We start from the raw sequence: 6,778 nt of genomic DNA on the forward strand, positions 1-6,778 counted from the left end.
GTACAAGAAGAGATTGTTAATAAGTGGAGGAAATTGAAACCTAAAGAGAAGGCAACATATGGTTCTGCCTTGGAAGGTTCGAGTGGGCAAGTAGAAGGTTCGAGTGGGCAAGTAAAGGACTTAGTGAATGAGATTGGTTTTATCACTAGAAGCAGCCCGGACCGATTCCATCGTACGGTGGAAAAATTGTGGAATGAGAAGCGGTTAGCAATTAACTCTATTGGGTTCAGTAACGTGTCATCTTTGTCCTGCACTCATTTACACAGCCAATTATGCCAATTTTTGATTTAAAGTTGTAACAAAAAAGTTACGATCAAAAGAAGTTCAGTGGCAAAATCGTAAATTTTTCAAAGTTCAGAATTTTTAAACCCAGATTTCTTCTCTCTCTCACAAATTTGACGAGCAGCAGTTTTCAAACTCTGATTTCTCCTTCGTCTAGCCACCAATTTCCAATGCCACAACTTGCAAACTCTTCGTATCTCTCTCCTCTTTCCATATATATCCATATCCAGCCTTGATTCCAAGCGAATCAACCAGAAAATCGAGCCAAAGTTGAGCCCATAAAGGGGCAGTTTCGAAAACATAATTTTTAGTGTACACCGACGCCATTTTCGGCCAATTCCGTCCGCCACAACTCAGGTAATTACACCCAAACTACTCTCCTACCTTCCCTTTGTGTTATCTCTTGAAAACCTGAAGTGAATCCATACCAATTTCTTTGATTTCGAAACTAAAATTTTCTAGGTTTTTATGAGACAGGAAGCTTCATTCGAGGGCTTTAAAGGTAGAATTGATCGTCGAGCCAAGGTATAAAGTTACTCCCCTTGATGTGCTTAATCCGTAGGTATGATTATTGACCGGCAGTTTGGAGTTTTCCAACGCCGAAAAATTGCTCTATACACCCGCCGGCGGTGGGGCGCGTCGGCGGGGTTGCAAGGTTGGGTTTTTCTCCTAGAATGTTCCCCACGTCTTCCCGAGTACGACGGTATGCTCGGATTCCAATTTGGTTACCGTTTGATCGTCGATCGGATATCGCATAATAGGTGGTTTCTGGGTTCGATGCGTTTGAAACATTGGATCGTAATCAATTTAATATATGTTGATCTAGGTAATTCCAGGATCGTATAGGATTCGACGGATCGTGAATCAGAGTCCCAGATACTCTGAAATCGCGAACCCTAGAGTTAAATAACCGTAACCGTCCGATCGCGCGATCGTGATCAATTCGGCCGTTCGATTTGGACCAAACTTGCAGGACATCATTAATAAAATATGTAGAACCTATAGAAACTCTTGGATTGTCAATTGGAGGTCGTGGACCCCACCGGGTCCCTGGTTGACGAATATGGAAGTTTATCGCTTAGCGAGTCTCGGGTATTTTCAGACCGTTCTAACCATCCAAAATGCTTAAGTGGACATAGGAATGATCTTAAATTGGTGCACGCACTTTTAGGAGACGGGGGTCAGGGTTTTGGGATTAAATATTTATGTTGAGTATTTTTATTGATTAAATATTTATGATTACTTAAATAGGTACTCGGGCACCAGCTGACCCGCAAGAGGGACCTTCAAAAGGTCCAGCTAGCTCAGACACTAAGTGAGTTGACTTTTGTTTTCTAAATGATTTTATGTAAATGAATTTCATTATTTGATTTTGAATAAGTTATTATTTGTTTATGGCTTTCCAAGCATGACTGGTTGATTTTGAATATTTTTAATATATTCTGCTTATATGTAAGTTGAGCATGGCTTGGAAAGTAGGGAATGAGGTGATTACCGGATTGACTGATTTGATGGGAAGTAAAATTATAGTTTCCAAGAATGGCAACAGGATTTAATAATAGAATGAGGAATAGTTTTATGATTATTTTTATAATCTTTAATCTTTTTCGAGAATATATTTACTTTAAAAACCACCTTATGTACCCAAGGTTGCCTCGGAATAATTGTTGCCTTCAGTATAGTCAGCATGCTTTCAAGGAATTAATGTTTGGCTAAGAATATGATTGATTTATAGATATAGATATGAATGCATTGATTTCAGTACGAGTATAAACGAAGAGCATTATTTAGTTTTTCATAACTGTTTTTACAGTGGGGCTAGTATGTTCATATACTATTTTCTAAACTTTATTTTTGGTCCACTCACATTTAAATGTTTTGGGCCCCCAGGCAGTAATCGTGCACAGTGAGCCACCACCAGGCAAAGTCCGCCTTCCGCCACATCTTTTGCTGATGTAGGGTCTTGTATAGTTAAATTATAGTTGTAACTTATTCAATATAGTTGCTCTGATATTGCCTTGGGACGTATTTAACTGTTGGAACGTATTTATATGCATACTGGCAATTGATGTATATATTTACATGCTTTTTGATAGGTGTAAAATTTGGGAAATGAACAAATTACAGGGGAGACTTTGCCGAATTTTCAGCAAAAGTCAAACTTGATAATAATTGGATTTCGTTAGAAGGGCAATTAGGTCATTTGTGCTCGGCACCCGCCAGGTGTCGGTCACGCACAGGGTCTAGCTCGGATTCCAAATTGAAATTTGGTTCGGGTCTTTTCATTATGGGTCTTAAGAACACCGGTGAGGATGTTGAACTTGACTGTCCGGTAGAAGATGAAAAGGTGAAATCGTTAGTGAAGAGTTTCGGTGGAAATGGCAAGAGAGTATTAGTAAGGGGTTTAGCTAAACAATTGGAAAAGTGTGAAAATGAGGATGAGGACTTTAAAGTTCGATTTGTGATGTTTGCACTTGACATTGTACTTTGCCCCACATCTTCACCATCAGTGACCGGGAACTATTTAACTTTCTTGACTATCCCAAGGAAGATAGAGACCAAGAACTGGGCTGACCATGAATTCAACTTCTTACGTGAAGGTGTTAGGTTGTTCAAAGCGAAGAAAGTTGCATATGTAAATGGGTCACTGCTTTTTCTCCAACTATTCTATTTCGATTCAATTATCCATGGTGGAGTATATGTTGATAAATCTTTGGATCCCATTATGTCCTGGGACAATAACTCGGTGTGGAAATTGATTAAATGGGTTAGAAAGCAAGGTGGGTTTGATAGTCCTACCATTCAGGTTATTTCAAAGCACCGTCCAACGAATGAAGTGTCCGGAGTAAACCTTGAAAGAATTGTTCAAGAAGTTGCTATCAGTTTGGCGCCAGTAATACAGGCCAAGGTGAAGCGCTCAGTTGCAGGACTTGCTATCACTTTGGGGCCGATAATACAGGCCGAGGTCCAGCCCTCAGTGTTGGAACTCACTGACAAGGTAATGAGTCAAGTGAACTCTTTCATGAAAGATGCAAGACAACATCTTCATCTAGGACATGAAGATGTAAATCAAACTAAGGAGGACGGGACACTGAAAATACGAGATCAAGGTGGTGAGAATGTTGTGAAGAAGAAGGGTGAAGAATGTAGCAAATTAAAGGAGAAATGTGCAGTTGATGTAAACAATCCTTGGACGCCATTACCAGATGGACAGAGTTTCATTGAACCTGAGGTATGATGAGCGATTAGGAGTTTCAAGATTGAGTTTCTTGTTATCTTTTACATTAATTAAGTATGCATTTATTTACATAGTTGTAAAATACTTTTTTTTTTTCCTACATGTAATATTTGAATTCCCTTTTCCACAGTTGAAAATTGGTGTGGAAAAGAGGAAGTTCGCAAAATTGGGCGGTGGTGATCAAAAGTGGAATTAAAACATGTCGAACGGCCAAAAGACGTCCAGGGCTTCATTGTAGAGAGCCATGGGTTGACTCGTCAAATGAAAAAGAAAAGGCTGTGCAGAAGACGGCGTCTAAGATTAAAATTGGGCCTTTCAAATTAAAACCCAGGGACTTAGAAGACTCCGATTTTGAGTTATTTAGTTATATTTTTAGGTCTAACAACCTTTCAGGGTAATTACTTACAAATGTTGAATTATGAAATCAACCAAATTCCTTATATGTTGTCCTATACGTGAATTTAATTAGAACAATTGATTTCTTCTTCCATTGTAGTGAGGAAGTTATAATTCAAATTGAAAACGAACATCATGTCACCAGAGGTGAGTTCATGTGCTTGAGGCCCGAATGTGGATTAATGATGCAGTACTGAAAGCGCAAGTGTATTATCTACAAGAAAATGGATTAAGGAATTGGTACTTCCCCACATATATATCGGTACGCATTCATATTTTTCAAAGTATTATAGTTTGTGATTTAGTAAATGAATTTACGCTTACACTATATGTGAATGTAGGATCAAGTTCTTAATACAAGTGATGGTAAACTTTTTGAATTGGGTATCAAACTTAGAAGGGAAAACTCAAACCGGTTCACCATAGGCCTTAAGAAGTGTGATAAGGTATTAATTTAAGTTCTTTTTTACAACATCTTTAGCGCGCTTTTGTATACGCATGTTTTTCTAAGAAAGTCATTGTGCTCCTAGATTTTCATTCCCGTTTTGGATCGAATCGGGAGTCATTGGTGTTTGCTAGTGGTGCTTATTGGTGATAAAAAGGTTGAAATATGGGATAGCCTCCCTGATCCTAAATACAATGCAGCTTGTTATCAACTAGCGGAATGAATTGTGAGCTGGTTCGCGTTGCACTATCGTTGGTAAAGAACCAAAAAAAAAAAAACACTCTTCTAAAGGAAGTCACCGAGTCCGCTCAAAGAGTAGTCGACGAAGAACTTGACAAGTTGGCCGAACATGGTCCCTTCATCCCTCATCATCCCATCGCAAGGAAGCCAATGACCCGCTCCCAGGCAAAGTAGAGAGTTTGACAGTAGGTCATAAGGGATTACAGTTTAGAAATTATGTGTAATTACATGTACATATCCCTATTTGCACACAGTCGGGGTTCTTTTGTAATATAGCAAGTGCAATTGCATGACACGACCGTTGCACGTCATGTAATTGAATTCCATTCTTTGCTTACAAATGCTTTTTTGGTTTTCTTCATGACATCGAAACATTTCACCCCCGGAAAAGCCCAAACACTGAAATGTAATTACATTTAGTGTAATTGCATACACATAGGGTTGATGGTTAAGGTAGTCCAATTGCATGTACTTATCCTTTTTTGCGTACAGGGACTTTTTTTTGCAATATATCATGTACAATTGCATTACATGACGGCCAATTGCACGTTATATACTTCGTATAATACATTGCGCATATGAGTTATTTTGTTGCCGCATTGGGAACATTATAGCATATATGGGGCCCAGACATCATTTATGAAAAAGGAGTTCCTAGTTCATTGATAATAAAGGTCTCCTGACCATATTTAGGGGTTTTTTTAATTACAAAACTATACCCTCAAACTATGCTACCATGCCGATTATAACATTTAACATCCGATATTATGACAAACAATACAATGCAAATCATAAAATACCAGGGCTTCACGATTTTGTCCCGCTTCGTTGAATCAGCATCAACAAGCTGAGCGTATTTCCTAAACATCTCAAAGCCAATCTCAATCCCGCCATTGTAAATGTGGTACCTGGTCATTGAATCTCCTTCACGAAAGATGTTGTTACAAGCCTCGGTGGGAGGCTTCATGACATCATGGGCATGTTTCACTTGTTGGTGGACATATTTGAAGAATCAACACCATCATCATCACCCACCCTCTTGTTCTTAGGCATGGAGGAGCCTCTTGAGCTACCAACCATTGAATGTGACATTGTTTGGGTTTTCTTTTTTCTCTCTTAGATTGTGTATGAGTAATGTTACTAGTAAAAGAGGTGGAATTCTTTGCGTTGAAATGTAATGTCTGTTATAGGAAGTAACTCTTTAAATAATCCTTCGTGTGTAGTTGGTACCTGGTACTTGGTATTGGTAGTTCGTACTGGGTTCCTTTTTCAGGGGAACGTCAAATTTTTCCAAACGAACGCACCCCCTTGCGTTCGGTTGCACACACCTCGTTTGTTTGAAAAAGTAAGTTGGTTGGACCCATCTTTTCGGGGAACAGTCAACTTTGCTGAACAAACGCAACTCTTGCGTTCACTGGAACAAACGCAACTCTTACGAACCGGCAACTTTCCTCAATGAACGAACCCCTTGCGTTCATCTGAACAAAACCACGTTTGTTTGAAAAAGTGAGTTTGTTGGGCTTCTTTTTTGGGGGAACGTCGAATTTTTCTGAACTAAAGTAGAACCCTGCGTTCAGTTGAACAAACACCCTGTTTGTTTGAAAAAGTAAGTTGGTTGGGCCCATTTTTCCGGGGAACGAGTAATTTTACTGAATGAACACAACCCTTGCGTTCGCTAGAACAAACACCCCATTTGTTTGAAAAAGTAAGTTGGTTAGTTATATTTTTTTGGCGAACAAGAAACTTTCCTCAACAAACGCATCCGTTGCGTTCGTTAGAACAAGTACCCCGTTTGTTTGAAAAAGTAAGGGGGTTGGTGACATTTTTTCGCCAAACAGGTAACTTTTCTCAACGAACGCACCCCCTGTGTGTGTGAACAAAGAACCCATTGGTTTGAAAAAGGCAGTTGGTTGGGGCCATTTTTCAGGGAAATGGGCAACTTTATAGAACAAACGCAACCTTTTCGTTTGCTAGAACAAACACCCCATTTGTTTCAAAAAGTTAGTTAGTTGGGGAATTTTTTCAGCGAATGGGCAACTTTCCTCAACCAACGCACCCCTTGTGTTCGTTTGAACAAACACACCGTTTGTTTGAAAAAGTAAAGTGGTTGGGAAAATTTCTTCGGCAAACGGGTAACTTTTGTCAACAAACGCACCCCTGGCATTTGTGTGAACAAA

The sequence above is a fragment of the Prunus dulcis genome, chromosome 6, assembly GCF_902201215.1.
Source record: "Prunus dulcis chromosome 6, ALMONDv2, whole genome shotgun sequence".
NCBI lineage: Eukaryota > Viridiplantae > Streptophyta > Magnoliopsida > Rosales > Rosaceae > Prunus > Prunus dulcis.